The sequence below is a fragment of the Haemaphysalis longicornis genome, unplaced genomic scaffold (assembly GCF_048455015.1).
Source record: "Haemaphysalis longicornis isolate Haplotype H1 unplaced genomic scaffold, Haemaphysalis longicornis Haplotype H1 scaffold_6, whole genome shotgun sequence".
Lineage (NCBI taxonomy): Eukaryota > Metazoa > Arthropoda > Arachnida > Ixodida > Ixodidae > Haemaphysalis > Haemaphysalis longicornis.
Genome location: NW_027526407.1, coordinates 182,674,852 through 182,694,778, shown reverse-complemented (window position 1 = coordinate 182,694,778; position 19,927 = coordinate 182,674,852). Strand labels below are relative to the sequence as shown.

At 45.6% G+C, this 19,927-nt stretch overlaps 1 long non-coding RNA gene across 1 annotated transcript; it reads left to right on the top strand.

Annotated features, from left to right (window-relative positions):
- Positions 1 to 2,985: 2,985 nt before the first annotated feature.
- Positions 2,986 to 6,615, top strand: LOC144142095 (uncharacterized). The gene is made up of 3 exons (XR_013316826.1): positions 2,986 to 3,074; positions 5,498 to 5,574; positions 6,381 to 6,615. It is a non-coding gene; the product is annotated as an uncharacterized LOC144142095 (long non-coding RNA).
- Positions 6,616 to 19,927: the final 13,312 nt, after the last annotated feature.

Sequence of the window (19,927 nt, the reverse complement as noted above, 5' to 3'; positions counted from 1 at the left end):
TATATTATGTGCTCGCCCACTCACGTATAAATTACTGCTCTTTATTTTGGGCGACCACAACTTGGTCTAACCTGTGAAACCTTTTAAACCTACAAAAGAGAGGAATGCAGGCTATTTCCAACCTGCACAGAACTGAAAGCGTAGCGCCGTACTTTAAAACCTATAAAGTATTCGATATCTGAACTTTATACAAATACAAACTAAGCCTACATATTTTCCGCCAGCATAGGACCGATAAAGCACTGTTTGAAACTAACTACTGCCCGAAAAACACTTGTTATGAACTACGAAGAAATCCAATAGAAAAACCGCGCTTCCGAACAAATTATGGTACTCAGACATTACCATCTCAAATACCTGATCTGCTAAATGAAAACACAATTTCATTGCATTATTTATAAAGTTCCATACTAGTGATAACTTTCCAAATACATGTAAAAAATACGATTTCAAAAAAATGGCATCTGAAAGTTAATTTAGATTTGAAATGTGTGATACCTATTCGCAGTGTTGTATTCTATATACCTAACAAGACTGTTTTGTTAAGTTGTGTTTTCATCAGTTCGTGTACACAAAATCTATTATCCTAATTTTATTGTTTATGCAATGGCATATTCAAAAAACTCTTTATTTACCTGGGGTGATAGTTATTTCTGTTCTGCAGTTATGTACATCTTTTTGTTGTTGTGTGTGGAAATTCTAAACAAATTACCAATCGAAGCTGCTACAGCTATAGGCTGCCATGGCCCAGTCAGGCATGGTTTTGCATTTCACCACGTGCCCCAAGACAATCGTGAAAAAGTTCTCTTTGGTACATATACCTCGAAAAAAATATTTTTTTTTCGGACAACATGAATGTCGGGACTCGCGTGCGACCGCTTTATAAGCCGTGGTCTGTGCCGTCATGAGAAGGTTTCCTTGAATACTGTTTAGGTATACCATAACATTATGTTCTCTACCCGCCATAAGTGCAAAAAAAAGTTTGCTTGGGTATTTTTCGGGTAAAACTTGATCTTCCTAAACTTTTTCTACTCGTGTCATGGTCTCTATCTTTTGCGTAGCATATATCTGTTATCATTATACGTTTTTTTGTGATTTGTCACTGTTTTATATACCCAACAATTGTGTTGATATAGCTTGCCTGTGATGTCATTTGGTTTGTTGCATGTTTATAATTTCTTTGACTGGTGCTTGAATGTGCGTCGCTAGTGCTACTGTCGTTGTGCTACATCAGGCATGGGGGGTCGTCAGGCGACCCGATCGGGCTCGATCAAGTGGCCTTAAACGCCTTTTGCCCCGTTTGCCTCGGTAGAATAGAAATTATTCTACCTTGCTCGGTGAACTTGTATTCTAGCTCAATAAACAAATAAACAAACAAACCTTTGACATGTAACATTCTAACATTGTATTATTGTAGCATTGACCAGAACACCGTACTCAGAGCTGTCGAGAAATCTTTGTAGGTTGTGAAGTACAGGCGTTTGATACGTGGATGAGACATTTGTGATATTGAAAGCGCTATTACTATTGCGGGAGTAATAGATTAGACGTGCTTGCAAAAAACACCAGCGGCTGTCACGAGGCACAAAGAGACAGCAGATATAAAGAACAGGGATCTGCAAATATCTTTAGCTATTTACCCCAAAATTAGCAATATTTCATTTAGCTGAAATTCTTTTATTCGATTTCGAAAGGCAAGAATGCATATTAGAAAAGCAGAGGCAAACCATCCTTCATCATGTCAGTACTGACTATGTTGGTACAAGAAGACGCCGTATAATAGCCTGTGTGATATAAATGAAAACAGCTTCGCTGAATACGTTGGCAAAGAAATCGTGTTTAGGTTCAAACGAGTCCAAATAGTCCAAAGCTGCTTCACCCATCCCTACAATTTGCCTGTCGAATAACTGGCTCTACACCTGCTGATCCTAGTTGCATATGAGCTTAACGTTTCATGCACTAAAATATTCGCAGGATGTTCGGATTCCGTGTAATGTTGAACATTTCAATCTACAAGTTTGTTTCGATTGAGCACAGTGTTCGGTTGAATTATCGATCGGCATGTTGGAAAAACACATTCAACAATTGGCTCTTACAGTGTCAAGTGCACATATGTTTGAAGGACACGGATGGAAAAGCGAAAAGAAAAAAAGGTGATGTGTGTTCCTGTTTGAGGCAGATGAGTTTGCTTGATGGCTGAAGAAACAATATATAATAGAATGGTGTACCATGATAATGCAAGTATTGTGCTGCACTATTCCACAAAAGAGAATCCTCTACTCTAGCTCAAAATGTAAATTTAGCGCGCTTGACTACGTGTGCCCACGTTGGCGTGGTTATTTTCCGAGAGGGTTACGTGAGGCAGGGTTAGATCCGCATAGCCGAGAAATGCCTTGGTTTTCGAGATTTCAAAAGAAACGTGATACTTGATATCTGTTTGGTAGAAACTCCTGACTGCCAGTGTTGACATTCTTAAACTTATTTTGTCTAACGTAACACTGTCTCACTTCGCAAAAAGTAAACTACATTTGGACGCCCAAAAAGTGTAAGCGCGTTTGGTTATAATGTAGTTTTGTGATGAAATAAAGACTTGTACAAACACGCAATGCTAGTGAAAAACAATGTGTCCTATATCGGTGACCTTTATTGCCGACCGAAATTCTAAAGGCACATTACTTCCTGCTCACCGATAATGTCTAAAACACAACTGTTGTTTGCTCATTCCTAAGGGTGGACAGGGCCCTGATAAACGAAGGTAGAGCGGCGTTGTTCATAAGAGATGTCAAGCCCAACCTTGTGATACTTACATTTTCAAAACATCATGACATTTTTATGTGTGTTTGGTTTCGTAAACAAAGCAAAAGAAATTTTTTAGTAATCTCGTCCGCCCCAGTCATATTCTGTAATTTCTGACATGGTGATACGTAGTCAGTAGAAGAAAAAAACATCAGGAATTTTGGCTAGTCACGTGTCTCACACCGCGGGAAATAAAAGAGTGCCTCCACTCTTGGTTACCTCGTTGAATTTTAGGCCGATACTACAGGCGACGAGAAAACCATCTTCCATCGCAGAAGGTAAGTTTTGGAAACATATAACAGCGATTTCTATTTTAAAACCCTGATTAGTTTTGTGAAAAAAAAACATTTGATGTGATGAACGCTTTTTCAACTTGTTGTTCAACCCTGAGCTTAGGTGGTACGAAGTAGCGAATTTGTGTGTTTGTACAATAATTCGTAAAATGTTGTTCCGCACACAAGTTCATTCACACAACTATTGAGTGAGGAACGTGCTTTTATTTCTAAAAGCGTGAATGGGGCGTAAAAAGCAATATTACTAGAGGGGACTCAAATAATTCCACATGAGTCTTACTAGATCCCAACTCACTTTGCGGTACGTAATTGTAACGGAAAGAATTCTAAAGGTCTCAGCATACAGAATACGTCATATTTTTTCACGTTGCTTATGTCAGTAAAGCTGTTAGGCACCTGAAACTCCTGTGTACATTCAGGACTTAACAAGTAAACACGAATTATCTTTGCAACCCCCGCACAGTTTGGAGTTTTGCATACACGAAAAATTGCTGTTCACTGCCAAAACCAGCCACCGCTGATTTATATGCTCAGGAGTTTAAATGAACAATGGCGTGCGTTCTGTGCTACTTCAATACAACACGCGAGAAATCTGGAGCGCCTTGTTTTCGATTCACATGTTCCAAGGTTAAAGCTTTGCCAGCCTTGCTAAAAAATGTCAACTATAAGAAAGGACGTCATATTGAAAGCATTTGAATTGCCCGCCGGCTCCCACCCTCAACAATTATTCGCGCACGCTCTCTAAATGAGCTTGTTGCGTCAATGGCAGTAATGTCAGAGATCGGACTCCCTTGTACGCGGCTTGTCAAATTTTGATGGCCGAATTCGTACTGCATCCAAGAGGCGGAATAAAGCGTACCCGGGAAACCCCCGTACAGTTCTAAGCAGTGTCATCCGTGCGTGCTTCTCGCTCTCTGTGCAGCATTTTTGCAAATGGCTCTCTCTTTAGGAACCATAAAACAACTGTTCCAGCTTTCAACTTTGGAAAACATACATCTGTGTCTGAGCAACAAAGGGTACAAATATATGGTTGTAGAGGGCTCCACGAATCTCCTGCCAAAGGGCTTCACATAATTTTAGTCAGCGCAGTTTAAATCTACCGTTCAACTTGCGCTTTCACATTCTCATGACCTCGGAGCCAGTTACCACACAACAGCTGCCGGTCAAATTTGTTACATAGAATGAAATTTCCGACGTCCGAATGTAACATTGAAATTAATCTCTATATTATGGCTTAGCACAGCCATACTCACACACTCAGACAAATATTCTCAAACGCAAGAGTTACTGGGCAGCTATTGCGTTTATTCGAAAATACCCCCATGCACAGACTGCCGGTGTAAAGAGCAGGTATCCTCTTCCTACACGACGATTCCTTTTCTCATGCGGGAGCGTGGTTGTACAATCTCTAGTGCCAACGTGCTAAACTAGTGCCGGTTTGACCTCCAGTAAGCGTTGTTTTCGTTTTTGTTTGAAAAAATACGAAAATATTTTAACAAGTCAACAAAGGTTAACAGTACAAAATATGAGTAAAAATGAAGCAACCACGCCAAGTTTGTCTGTTCTACACCATAAACGCTTTATAATAGCATACAGATAATATTTTTTTCAGCGTCTATATTGCTTGAAGGATTCAGGACGTCCATCGAACCATATCAAATATATTGTCTGGCTTGCTTTTAGCTGCGGAAATTTAGTTGCAGAGATTGCAACTTTTGAGTAAATTACAAACAAAGAATGCCGAACCACAAACATTATCGGTTGCGACGAGCAAAATATTCAGTGCCGCTTGGCCCTTGGAACCAATGAAGCTATCCAAGTGCTTCCAATGAGTGGAAGATTTTGCCGGCCGTTTGCTGTGCAGCGGGTAAATTATAAAAATGCGGATCAGAAACATCCTCAAGTCAAGGTACACATAAAGAACAAGCTGGCATCGTATGCAGAACACAGAGCCTATTTGAGTTCAGAAATGAGTTCCTAGAAATACTTGCTTTAACTTAGTAAAAGGAACTGCCCTAAGGGAGGAAAGTTTGAGAATATTTTTACCAACACGGGGTTACAATACGCTGGTGGTGGATATAGGTTGATATCAATAGGTGACAATAATTGGTCCGCCCTTAATCCCTCGGTCCGGTTTGTAGTCAATTCTAGCACAAAATAATGTGTTGTGACTTCACCTAAAATGCTTTTTGTGACAGGTTGAAAGGCGTAAAAAGTTTTCTTGATTACGGTTCTTTAGGAAGAGCCGTAACATTGTGTCGTCGCATGTTTCTCGTTCATCTTCCCTATTCGCGCTTCTTTTTGAAAGGGGACGAATATTGTGTTTACTGTATAAAAACTGTTTTTATGTTAGGTTGTATAAGTATTTCGAGTGATGAAAAAACGCAAATACATTTGTTGCTCTACAGTCTTTTCCAGGTTGTCGTCATGAAGCTGCAACTTTTTCTTCTTGTTCTGGCTGTTTCGGGGCTTCTGCTTGCGTCCGGTAGGAAGTCTCACAGCAAATATTACTTGTTCAATGCATTTTATTCATGGCGCACGTTCTGAAGCGTGCATAGATATCCTTAGGGCCAATGTTAAGTAATGCAGCCTGAAAACGTGGTGTTGCTCAAACATGTACACATATTTTCTTTACACTAAGTTGTTTAAAATATCAGTTTCTACAGTGACCATTGGCGACGTTCCTCAGGGAATGCCAATATTAGAAAATACTGGTTGTCCAGCACTAATTATTAAAAAAAATTGAGCGATTGAAGCCTTGCCCTCTGCATAATACGCAGCGAACACTGAGAGAAAGAGAATGTGTTTAATAGAAATGCAATGCTTGCCAAGCAATTTCGTTTACCTTGCTACACCATATACAGAGACAACAGCATAATGTCTCTGTATTTAAAAAAGGTAATTCCTGCATTTTTCGTGCTCCCCTTTTCTTAAAGCTATTCTTTAAAAACTTGCTATGGTTATATGGGCAGCACTGATGAACCTTCATCATCTCTAAATCTATGCTATAATTCATACAGTAATATTGTTATATAGAAGCAAAACTCCATTTTCTAATGTTTTCAAAACTAAGGGGGGTAATTATATAGCTAATGCGGAAGCATCGCCATTTTGTATTCACAAAAATTAGCTTACTGTCACTGTGCTTTTTATGGGCCAGAATGTTAGGGTGACTATTTTATTTCCTCTTGAGTTGGTGCATTTTTCTGTATGGTCGTAACCAATACATCAGAATTCGCAGACGTGAAGTCTATTAGCATCGAATTCTCCACTTTCTCCCATTTTTTCCAGGCAAAGCTGTACTGAACGATGCACCCGATGCTAGAGCTGACATGCAAGCGAGTGAGCGCGCTCATGTCGAAGTTGCTGAAGAGCGACAGGGTGGCCTTAGCCACGAGTGCCTTACATCCCTTTGTGTAGGCTAGGAAGTCAAGCTGGAGAGAAACAGAGCTCAACCGTGCCAGCCTTCTTCGAGAAGGCCGGGGTATATCTGGCTCTTGAAATAAAGGATGTGCTTTCTACGTTACCATGTTGAATAATTGGCATCTCTCTACTTGGGCACTTTGGGGGGGGGGGTGTATTTTGTTTGCATGTGTAGGTTATCTTCAATCCTACAATTTTCATTTTGAGTACGGTTAGTATAAAGGCTTTAAGATTTTATGTTTTGATTGTTTATTTCCGAAAGCTTCAGGGAATGACCATGAGTGTAACAGAATGGCCTAGACAATAGCGTTTGTGTTTTTTCTAGTGAGCTCCCTGACCGTGATGTCACCTGCGCAAGAGACATGTGCTCTTAGTAGAAACGCTGATTTGTGGTTCTATGGGCGTTGGAAACACCTACTATAATATTGTGAACACACACCCTGAGTGACATCATGAACGTTGCTGTGGTTTAGAACATCGGAATTGTTTGATGTAGTAGCCAGCAGTGGACCAGACATGAAGAGGGCTGAAAATACACAATCCCGCCGAAGAAGGAAGCCCCCAGGATGCAGAAAGCGCTGATAAATACATTCTAAAAACTGTAGAGAAATACGTTCCTTGGCATACAAACGATTATGCGTGATAACAACATCTTAAGAAGGCCAAAATAAAGTACGCCTCTCTTTAGAGCTATTCTAGCCGGCCACGCAAATTGTGGCTTCACCTGTGAAATATAAGCATTGCACGCCTAACGCGATACACTAGGACAACAATATAATGCGTCAACCCTTAGGCACTTATTTATTCAAGTTGTGGTATTTTCTTCGTCCAGTTTAAGAGAGCTTCGTCCCTATGTCCAAATAAAAAGGTTGAGATAACAACGGCTGTCATTACCGTGTACAAAATCCGCCAATTAACACATGGATATTTGCCGTATGGTGCTGTGCGGAGTGGCTTTCCTGCAGCACACGAAGAACTTACAAGCACGACAACATCCAGTGGCACCTGTGGCATTGCATTAATACAGTATTTTTGGAAAAGCACAGAGCTCTGGAGCGTAAAGTCACAGTCTTACGTTAATGCAAATTTTAGCGACTTTGGAGAAGGGGGTAGTATTAAAATGGCCAAAATAGAAAATGCTGACTGTAATGTAATAGGAAGGTAAATGAAGTGGTGGAGGACATTTGTTCCTAATAAATTACCAAGAGCGGTGAGCAGACACTGCTCTTTACTTGAATTAGGAAGACTTCTGTAAAGCCAACTGTTAAGACTGGGTGAGCTGGACAATACTACTTTTTCTGATGCTTCTTGTGGGCAGTTTGCACTGCGAGGATAGTTCCTCAAATTGGACGCCTTGTCATTTTTGGCTGAGCAACGCGCGCACTCGTGTTCATCTAGACTACCGTTTCTTGTAACAAAAAAACTGCTGTTCTTGCCGACACAGCTCGAAACAAAACGATGGCAGTTTGCCCCTTCCTGGGCGAGTGTTGAAGAATGTCTAGAAGCTTTTTATCTGGTGGCGTCCGCAGCTACCTTTTTCCATCTTAGTGTAGAGATAAAGGTACGGAATAAAATTAAAAATGGTTAGATTCCTCAACTGTTTTGTCATTGTCTTCATCTACCTGCTTGTCCTGCGTGCAAGATTAAAAAGGTATGGCCGAAGGCCTCTCAGGATACTGTGTATTTTCGGACGAATGGTGTTGACCCGGCTGATGCACCTTCGCGCAGTTGATGCATTTATTATTCCTCACAAACAAGCACCGCTAAAGGACCGAGCCGTTCGAACGTGTCTCCCATGGGCTCTGTGAATTTTCTATGATCGTGGAAAAAAATCACAGACCCGTAATGAACGACTATTGCAACCAGTGTCGGAAGGTCAAAGCCGTCCGTGGAGACAAAACTTTCGGCAAGTAGACCATTACTTGTACTTTTACGACGGCTCCTTACCCGTCGTGCCGGCCAACCGGCTAACCCTAACTTTGCCTACGACGACATATCCTCTGCTGCGCTCGGGCAGAGAGCGGTGCCACGAGCGGCGCGACCCCCCGCTCGGCCGCTCAAAGCCCGCTTTGAAATACGAGCCGCAGTATGAACGTTGTGGAAGTCGAGGGGGAGACGATCTCCCGGTAAGAATACCATGGGCCGGGCTGGATGGCAGCCCACAAACGTCGAAGCAGGGCGATGCAGTGCCCTAGCCACTGCGAACGAGCCCAGTACACAGGAGCCGGGCGGAACCCGAAGACGAAAACAGACGCAAGCATACGGGGCGTGCGATGGCCACCGAGACCGCGGCAGCCGCGGCTGCTGGAGGAAGACTACAAAGTCGTTCTCTGCCCACGAGGCGGGCTTGACATGGCGCAGTTGCCCGCCTCGTATATCAAGGACGGCGTTCTACGAGCAGCAACAGTATCAAAGGAAGAGGCAGAAGAAGATATCCTTCGTCTAAACCAAAGTCAGAATACCATTGTCGTGAGCACTTCCAAGAAGGAGAATGCCTTGCGCTACAGTCAGATACAGGTTATTCAGCTTGGATAACAAACCTACTGCAGAGCCGCCTACATAACGGCGCCGGAAGACACCTTCAAAAGAGTCATCCACGGAATACCGGACTATGACACGCCCAAGACATCGAAAATAGGCTGGTGAATAGGCAAACCCCAACTATCCTTCACGCAAGACGTATGGGCCGGACTGACTCGGTGGTCATTGTGTTTCAGCGAAAGAAAGTGCCCCACTACATCTACTATCGGGGCGCCGAATATCGCTGCCTCCTTCATCGCAAGAAATACGAGACGTGCAACACTTTTGGATGCCTGGGTCATCGCAGCCACGTCTGCCCGACACCGAACGACAGGAAGTACCGCGGGTGCGGAATTCAAAACCCACCCGAAGATCATCCGTGCGAACCCAAGTGTTCCTTGTGAGGTAAGGGGCACCTCACGGGGGACAAAAAGTGTCGGGAACGCTTCAAGACTCCGTACATCGTAAAACAACGTCAGTGGGAACGCCAACAGCAGGAAGAACGAAGCCAGCGACAGGAAGATGGGCAGCAATCTACCAGATTAAATTCAGAGAATCGGCAGGGAAGACTAAAAGAAAGAAGAGGGCCATCAAAAACCAATGACGAAGACATCCGGAGACGTTCCAACTCCTTTCCAAGACTTCCGTTAGGCGGAGAAGAACCAAGACACAGATCGAGATCCAAATCCAAGTCTCGACTGGACTCCAAGTGAAGATCCCAGACAAGATCAAAGTCTCGATCCCAGTCCAGATCTCGTTCGGGCTCGAGGAAGAGGAACATAACCACCCTCAGCCAGCAGAAGGGCCTGGTCAGAGACGAAGATAACAGATCAAAGATGAGCTGGGCAGATGCGGTCTCCAACACTGCTACATCGAGCATACACGGGTCCACCCTAAAACAGGAGTTATCCAATAATAAGCAACTTTTAGAGCAAGTTACTCGTGAAAGTACTAAGCAAAAAGAGGAAAATAAATTCAAAGAAGAAATCGTAAAACTTAAACAGGCTGGGTCGCAGTTGCCTCAGCAAGGTCTCTCTACAATTCCTTGTAAAGGTACGCCGAAAAACGCGGCGCCACCTCAAAAAAGAAAAGCCGGAGAAACACCTGACATAGCAAGCGTAATCTTGGAGCAAATAGAAAAAAAGTCGAAGGAAGGTTCGCAGCACTGACTCAAACAATGCAAAAACAATTCGCAAGCATACAGGCACAGCTAGTGGATTTGAACACTAGAGTAACAATACTATAAAATTCTCAAAGGGAAGCGAGAAGTGCTGGAATCGGTCCAATCAAAACGACAGCGAAACCGTACGACAGACCCGTAATGACGGAAATTAACAAAGTGCAGGAGAGGCAAATCACCACACTTGGCTCTTTGTAACGAGTACAAAATTTGGCAATGGAATTGTCCAGGGTAGCGCCGGAAACGAGGAAACCTACAGCAATTCGTAGACACAAAGGAGGCTCCAGACGTCGTTGCTCTGCAAGAAACGGGGGGACCTGCTAAATTATCAGGGTACAAATCTTGCTTTAATGCCTCTGACGATAAAACGCCCGTCGTAACGCTTGTCAAAAGAAATCTAGCCATCATCGCGCACAACACTGGCGTAAACAACGTCTATCACGTCCTAATCGAAATAGTTCCAACTTGGAAAAACGAAGGGAGCATATATATTCTTAACGTATATAGCAGCCCCAAAGAAAAATCTGTTTTCGGACCCCTCTTCCGGAAAACCTTAAGCATAGCCAACAAACAGGCGCTTATCGTGGTCGGGGTCTTCATTGCTCGGCATCCCGCTTGGGGTTACAACAAGGAAACCATCAAAGGACGCAATCTATGGTTAAACGCCCAACAGAAAGGGCTAACCCTTTTAACGTACCCCGCGTCTCCCACCAGATTGGGCAACAGTGTATGTACCGACACCACACGCTACCTCACTTTAATTAAAAACATTCCCGGTCATACATGATCCAATACTGTAGAAAATTTGGGCACCAATCATCATATCGTAGCTACGACTAACCCGGGCGGGTCCTTCCAAAAAGAAGGGCAGAGAAATCAAGATAGTAGATTTAGTAGATAGTAGAAAAATCAAGGTAGCCACAAAAGCGCCCCTAGATGCCTCAAATTGTGGCGCGTCAATTCAAGGTCTCCATGATACATGGGTATGAGCAAATTACACTCATGATCACAACCTTCTTCGAAGATCACCATACAAATGTTGAAAGGTACCATGAAAATTCAAACTCAAACGCTGCGTACAGCGCAAATTTGGAAAACAGAGTGAAATGGAGTGAGAAACATGTTGCAAGCCTTAGCTCTAAATAAAATAAAAAAATTGTGCAGCACAAAATTCCCCCCGTAGCGAAACTCTCTTCGGGCAAGATCTGGCTAATAGCGTGTCCTACTGCTCCATACCAACGGCCTACCAAAAACCGCGCATCAAAGTAAACTTCAAGCCTGGAACGAACCCGAATTCTTCATTCCATAAAAGACACTTGTCAATACAAGCTTCGCAGCATATAAGAAAAGAAGGTCGGCATGAGCGAGGACTATAGGTTTATTCCCAACGATTTTAAAACAATTAACGTGGGACCATTGAATAACGCACTAAGAAAACTTGCGCGGCACAAACTCTCAGCATAACACCGCCAAAGCCGCCACTGCAGTCTACTTTGAACAAGAAGGTGGCGGAGGTGACGACTGTATGTAGATGATGAAAGACCACGCCATTTGTTCAAACAATGTACTTCGGCTACAACCCGGTTCAGACGTAAAGTTAAGGACAGACCGTTTAGCTACTGATTTACGGGAACGAAAGGCAGTGCTATCTAAATGACGTGATTCTGGTGTATCCACTGACGTACCGTATTCTCGGTAACACGTTTCAAAACTGGAGCGTAGGCTTTGTTTGTACTAGGAATGTGTGATTAACGGGATAAAGTTCCCGAAATGCGAATATTCCGCCCTTCAGCTTTACAGGTGGCTAGAACTACCAGAGTATTCCTCCTGGTTTGAAGCAGCTTTCGTCACTTAACAACTGCTCTCGCCGGCGACTATTCTATTCATGTTTGATCTTTGCTGAACTGCTCAAGCGGACACTTCTAAATAATGGAGGCCATCTTTAACGCTCCCGTACAGACGGATGAAACAGTCATCCAATTTCTATGAATTTTGGGAACAGATCAAGGGGTGAAACTATGGCAAGAACATGCATCTGGCCAATACGCTTTCTTGGTGGTGGTTCCAGTGAAATGGCGCGTACCCACTCAGGGGGATTGGCCAGAAAATGCGGTTTACCGAAAGGAATTGGGTAATTTTTGTATATGAGTAGAGAAGTAAAAGTAAGAAGATTAGAGAAAGAAAAAAGGTTAAAACGAACACCTTTTAATAAAATTGGAAGAAAAAACTAAGAAAGAGGTACAGACGAAGCCGTAAGCTGGGCGCGCATATTCTTGACAAGAGAATCCAGTAGAGCTAAATCATGTCTAGCACGGCAGACGGCCTCATTCCAGGTTGAATGAGTGCAACGCACTGCAAAGATCCCCGTGGCAGAATCCCAGTTCCTTCCCCCCGAATGACAAAATAACTGTAGTAGTCAGCGGGAGGTTTAGCCAGCTGCATGCACTTTCTGAGTATCTTCGTCTTTTCGAGGAGAACCGTCGGCAGCAGAAGAAGAAACAGTGAATTGTTTCTGGTTCATTGCAAAAGGCGCATAAAAGCAACCTAGCCAGATTAGAGTGGTGCAAGTAATAATTTAAATTTGGCACGCGACAGCGAAAGCTAGTGAGGGTGACTTCACATGCTCGCGACTGGCTTATGCTGCACTTCTATGAGTATCGGAGGTGCTCGAGCTCCGAGTTCTCGTAGCAGAAGAGATCGTTCTGCGTTGAGCAAAGCGTTTTCGTTATCCTCTTCCGCACCATCACTACGGCACTGACATTATTGGGGCCAGTGTACAAACTACTGCTGCTTCTGCTCTGGAAACCCGTATGTCAAACTGCGACGAGATTTTTGAAGCGACCTAGCCGCAACTAATGTTCAGGTGCATGCAAGCATATCTTCAACAATGAATCAGTAAGCGATGGCTTATGACAAGCGCGCTGCCTTTGCTATGGCTCGTGAAGAATGCAAATGGCCCATGAGTATACGTTCGACAGTCACGTCCCAGAGTGGTTACCTAGCAGGTATACCGAAAACATGACCACCACAAGCATCTCAAGTATGTGCACTTGCTCTCTGTTTCTAGCTCAATCAGGTGAAGCAATACGCGCGGCACTACCCCGTTGACGTTCGCTATATGGTTGTAAAGCAGCCGATACACGGATTGAGTAACCACATGCAAGTTAACTCCCGTGACCACAAGCATGTCATCGCCTGACCAGGGCCGACATTGAGCGTCTGGATATAGTGAATGGGTCAGAAACAGGACATAGCATTCACGAAAAGGGTGATTTCTCGTGAAATACTGACATAAGACACGAGTGTACTCTCCCATAATTATCTATTCGGGCATGTCTACTGGCTCTCGCACGTTGTGCGTGGCAGATTACTTTGCTCAATCAGAATACTTTACTTTCATCAATCTCTTGGCTGTGCTCAAATGGATAAGACGTCCACGAAGGTAAAAGAGCGCAAAAAAATTCTGCTTTGAGATCAAGCCACGGCATTGGTTTCCGACAATCCGTAGACATGTGTCATTTGGTTTGATAATATGGTTCTCATAATACACATCGTGCAGATTCAAACCATCACCCAGTCAGCCCGAACAAATCATAAGCTGCGTGGTCATTATATTTAAAATGATGGGATTTGCTCAAAGGGATACATATCACGTACGCCAAGGTAAACCGGCTGCTGAAGTCCTGGACTGCGAACATGCCAAAGCAATCGCGGTGATCCGGAGAAGTGTCAGTTACTTGGATAGTATGGTTCGCAATAAAACAGCCTACAGATTCAAAAAAGCAGACAGTCAAGGTGAGACAAAGCATGACGCCGTAGTCCCCAATGTTACACTTACGTCATTTTAACACTGAAATATCGTTCGCGCTCACATTTAGGTCTGGCTGAGCGTTCAATAGGCCTCAGTAAGTGGTCGAGGATAATAGAATGTGGTCTACCGTAGTCAAGACACACCTATCTGCTCTCTCCCGATCACGGCAAGGTCGTCAGACCACGGTTTCAATTTATTCAACACACGCATATATGCTATGAGCACACGAAGCAAATTGCCAGATTTAGATTTTATTTTGGCGGGTCCGGCAAACGGATACGCTACCAACACTGTCGGTTTGGGGTTATGATTCCGACTAAACAGAACATAAGCACTACGCTTTCTTTAACAGCTTCAAAATCATGCACGTAGCTTAGGCTTCTACCGACTACCCAACTTCGTGACTATGTGAGCCCGTCACCGAATGCGATACTGCGACTGCTCAATTTAAATAATCCGTGCCGCGCTGCCTAGCCCAACCCACGTGCTAAAACGGTCGATGTAGGAGACGAGAAGGAATCTGACTAACCCCTGCATAGCTGCAATGAAAATCCCAGAAGCGTAGCTGAAGGGGATAAATCACGTTTACACTTGTGCGTGTGCGTAGTTGAATCTTCAGAAGTAATAACTGCGGGTGTGTTGAAACTAATTGGAGCTATTGAAAGATCGCCGGTTTCGATCCCCAAGCTGAAATTTTCTACTCGGAGAACACGCGACAGCTGGCGGTCCCAATACTGAATGCCACCTTAGCCTCCTCACAAAAGCCTTGGCTTCTTCTGCTTCTGCTGATGTGGGTTGCGAACACATAGTGTATGAGTATACCCACTGACCCGAGCACTGCTACAAATCAGACAACAGCCGGGCCCAACCTAATGTTAACAAGTTGCGCACAGAAGTGGTAAAATGTGGCTCAAAATTAAAGCCGTTCGACTCAGTGTGAAAGCTACCGGAAGTGCTGAGCAGTGATTCGCCATAATAGAATGTACCGCCGTCATCCGCTTACTGCTACAACCCCATGCAAATCAAACCTCCCGCCTAGGAAGTGCTCGCGTGCCCGCTGCCTGAAAGTGCACCAGAAAGAGTTCTGTTCTCTTTGTGCTTTCCCCCCTAACGTGCGGGAGTTTTACTGCGCCATTTTGCAAGCGCGAGAATAGGATTGGATTAGATTTCATTGGATTGGATTGAATTGGTTTAGGATTGGCTTGCATTTGATATTAAGCAGCAGTAAGCAATATAAACAGCTCATCCTAGACAACCAAGAAAGCTAGGAATAACCAGCTGATCCTAAGCTCAGGCTACGTATATCCTGGCACAGCCAAGATAAGCCACTGCTATGCTGAAGCGGTTCATGAGTTTCGAGCGGGTATGACTATATAAACCGCTTGGATTTCGAAGCCTTTAGGTTACGCCACGGCGAAAGGACCATGGCAGGCTACACCGTAACGCCTTGGAGATATTGTCACGCAGGCAAAGACGGCGCCGTTGACTTTAAGGAAAACACGTTTATTGGAGCGAACTTGTGCCCCCCTAAAAACTAAATAATACACATGTGGCGATCAGCAGTCAACAAAGTGACGTGCGCAAGCGAACGTCGGAGAGTCGAATGCCGCGGTATCCGCTCTGCGGGCATTTATCTCTCCGTGCGAGGGCTTCTCGAAACGTCGAATTGCATCCAGAACACTGTAGATAATAAAAGATTATTCTTGGCTGGTGGCGTTAGTTCGTGACACTCTCTCTATAAAAGGAAATAACACGTGCGGAATAATGAAGATAACATGCGCTTCACTCGGCCCACGAATAACACAGACAACAGCCTGGCGTAACCAGCCGGCAAAAACAAAACATAAACAAAAAAACCCAAAACATGGTTGGTGGCATTCCCCCCTCTAAGAGGGCACCAACCCGATGCTAAAATAAAGACAGTCCTGAAAAACAACAACCACAAAAAATTTTGTAATCGTGAGTAGTAAGGTTTCAGGCGAACCACATGGACCAATTCGGGCCGCGCACATAGTCGTGATGTTCCGAAAGCACCCTCGGCGATCACCCCGTAGTTAAGTTGGCACACAAGTTGTTGACTCCGATAGGGTCCGGAATACTGTCAGCGAAGCTCCTCACGGAGTCCACGTCATCGCACGGGAGTCTAAACCCACACATGATCCCTACGGCGTCTCGACGTTGGAGGTAGTAGCGTCCGGCATCCACCAGCGGCAGGTTCGTTGTGCGAACTCCTTCGAGATGGCGGAGCTGCTCTGCAAGCATAAGGTTTTGAATGGGGCGTGAGAAGAAGTCCCCCTTGACTTACTGATGAGGCCCGAAAGGTTAGCAGAAGGCGAACAGCGGCGGAGACGGGCGAGCCATGCACCGGTAATGTTCCTGCTGCAGAGTGCGAGCTCGGTGCTGTCGCCTCGGTGTGTCGATTGCAACTGCCGGCCGCGTGACTCGTTCCTCGTGGCTCCAGGCACAAAAAAGGGTCTGAAGTCAAGCGGTGCTCTGCGCGTGCGGCGTGAGCTCGGCTGCCGGGGCTGAGCTGCTACAGTAACCTTGGTTGTCGGGGTTGAGGTCGTCTTCTTCTACATGCAGAAGCGTGGCGTCAAGCATCGTAGTCGGCCGTCTTCCGTACACACGCTCGAATGGCGTTATCTGCGTAGTTTCCTGGATAGTCGTGTTGTACGCAAACGTGACATACGGGAGCACTTCATCCCAAGTGTAATATTCAATATCGACGTAGATAGACAACATAACCCACATTGTTTTGTTCAGAAGTTCTGTTAGTACTTTCGTTTGGGAGTGGTACGCCACCGTTCTTTGGTGAACCGTGTTGCTGTAGCGTGGGATTCTTTGCGTGAACGATGCAGTGAAGGCCGTGCCACAGTCCGTGATTAGGACTTCAGGTGCTCCATGTCGCAGCACAACTTGGTTTTTGAATAACTTGGCGACTTCTTGGGCAGCCCCGTCAGAACAGCGGCGGTCACTGCGTAGCGCATCATGTAGTCTGTTGCTACGACAATCCACTTGTTCCCACATCGTGACCTATAAAATGAGCCCAAAAGATCTATTGGAATCTGTTGGAATGGCCTCGATGTGACGGCGATCGGCTGCAGATGTCTGGCGGGTCTCTCCGCTGGCAGTCACGGCAGCTCCGCACGTAGTGGGTGACTTGGATGCAAGGCGGGGCCAGAAGTACTTCGTTTTGATTTTTCAAATAGTGCTAGCTGTGCCGAGATGTCCGGAAGAAATGTCGTTGTGGCATGCTTCCAAAAGTTTGTCACGAAGGTCTGCGGAGATGACGAGAAGATAATTATTTCCCGTTGTTCCAAGGCTGAAAATATTTTTCACAAGCAGGGAGGTTTTCAGGCTGAATTCTGGTAAGTTCCGTTTGAAGGCCCCAGGCTCGGCGACGTTGAGTGCTTCCAGCTAGACGATCATGACATGTCACTCGGGCTCGGCACGCTGCCGTGCGGCTAGGTCGCTCTTCGTCTATGTAGTGTTTCAGTTTCGGTTTCGATTCGGTTTATTTTGTCTTTACTTGCCACCAGGTGACTTCTGTACATATATGCATACCTCTGAACATAAGCTCAGTTTTTGATTGGCGATCGTGGACGACAGTGGTCGCTTCGTGGTTCTTCTGCGGCTTTCGCCGCGATATAGCAATGGCGACGAGGATGCATCTTTTTCGGGGGGCGTAACCACGCCTGCACCTTTTCGACGCCATGAGTTGCATCGGGTTAGCTCCGCCGCCCCCGTTCCTGCCTGAACCCGGCCGCCCTCCTATTCCGTGAACGCAATGGCACCAAATTTTCGAAAACTACCTACTGGCATCCGGAGCGTCCGAATTTCTGCCTGAACGTCGCAAGGCCCTGCTGTTAACAAAGCCTCGGCGTTGAGGGTCAACGTGTCTTCTCCAATCTACCGCTTCCAGCGGATGCCTCTCAGATCGGTGAGTCAGCCGCCGACGACAAACTTACTGAAGCTAGCAAGGCCGCCGCCGTTCAGCCTTCTGTTTACGACGAAGCTGTAGCGACTTTAACGCAACATTTCACAAGCCCAAGCAATGTCGTCGTAGAAAGGCACCGCTTTCGGCGTCGCATTCAGCACCCAGGGGAGTTTGTCCAGGAGTACGTTGCCGCACTACGTGCGCTCGCCGCTGCATGTTCTTTTGCTTCCCCTGAAGACTCCCTTCGTGACCAGTTCGTGGAAGGGGTATTGTCCCAGCACATTCGCGAACGCCTCCTTCTTGAGGGCTCCACCCTTTCGTTCTTCCGAGTGATACAATTAGCGTCACAAATCGAACAGGTTAGTGAGGACCTTCGATAAAGTGCTTCAGGCACCTTGCAGCGTATATCAAGAAGCTCTCGCTCAACGCCGCATTACCGCAGTCGAAATGAACACTGCCCCCGTCCTTCGCGTAGCGATACGCCTCTGCCCGCACCTCCTACCGAAACGTGCCCGCATCCCGATACCCACCAACCTGCTTCCTGTACGCGCCCACCCACCTCTTCTTCATACTGCTACCGTTGTGGTTCGCGCCAGCACCGTGCCGCGTCATTCCGCTGCCCAGCGAAAGGTCAGCGTTGCTATAATTGTGGGCTCATTGGGCACTATAGTTCAGTTTGCAAAAAGAAGCAACAGGGCGTTCGTGTTCATGAGCTTAGCGACCAGAACTTGCCCGACGAAGCTATGAGCATTCTGTCGGTGACCTCATCCAGCCGCGCCGGAATTCACATTGGGGTAACAGTTGGGCATGCGCCGTTAGCATTTCTTATCGACTCGGGCTCGTCGGTTTCCATTCTGGCGGATGATCTTTTTGATAGGCATTTTGCCGGGCATGCGCTGCTGCTCGCGCCCCGTGTGAAGCTGCTAGATTACTCGAAACAGCCTATCCCCGTGCGAGGATGCTTTTTATCGAAGGTCGTATACAAGGAACGCGAAGCGTCCATTCTTTTCTACGTTGTTTCGCAAGGGACATCGCTTCTAGGTATTGACGCCATTAGGGCCCTTCAGCTCCAGATTGACGGCTCGTCCCTCCGATGCCTGGAGAGTACTGCGTCAACCACCATTGCTACCGAAGTACAAGCCCCAGGCCAGGAAACAGCTTCAACTGCATTCCTTCCAGGAGAGTTGTGCAATGAGTTTGCGTGCCTTTTCGACTCCAGCCTCGGCCTAGCCAAGGGTTTTGTGCATCGTGTCAAAGTTCGGCTCTCAGTTCCATCTACTGTGGCAAAACTTTGCCCCCTTCCCCTTTCACTCCGAGCTTCGGTATCAGAAGAATTTCGTCGGATTGAGCAATTGGATGTGATAGAGCGCATTAATGCGTAAGAATGGGTCTCTCCGATTGTTTTTGTTCAAAAGCAGGATGGAGGCATTCGTGTTTGTGTCCACTTACGGGAGCCTAATAAGGCCGTAGTGACGGATAGCTTTCCTCTTCCACACACCGAAGAACTCCTCCACAGTCTTGTTCGGGCAACTCATTTTTCGAAGCTTGACCTGGCATCAGCCTACCACCAGGTTTTTCTCGATCCTGAAAGCCGTGTTTTGACCGCTTTCATTACTCGCGATGATCTCTTTCGCTTTAAATGCGTATGCTGCGGGTTGGCGTCCGGCCCCGCTGCATTACAACAAATGATGTCCAAAATCCTTCAAGGATGCTCTTGTGTTCTCTTCTATATCGATGACATCATTGTTTGGGGAAAATGAAAAGGAACACTTGACCAACCTGATCGTTGTACTACGGCGCATTAAGGAAGCCGGGTTCAAGTTAAACGACACGTGCGTTTTTGGTGTACAGAAACTTTCCTTCTTGGGACACAAGATCACAGCGCAAGGCATTTCTGTACTGCCGGAAAAGAATGCTTTTATTATAAATACTCGTGCGCCAACTGATGCTACTAGTCTCCGTTCTTT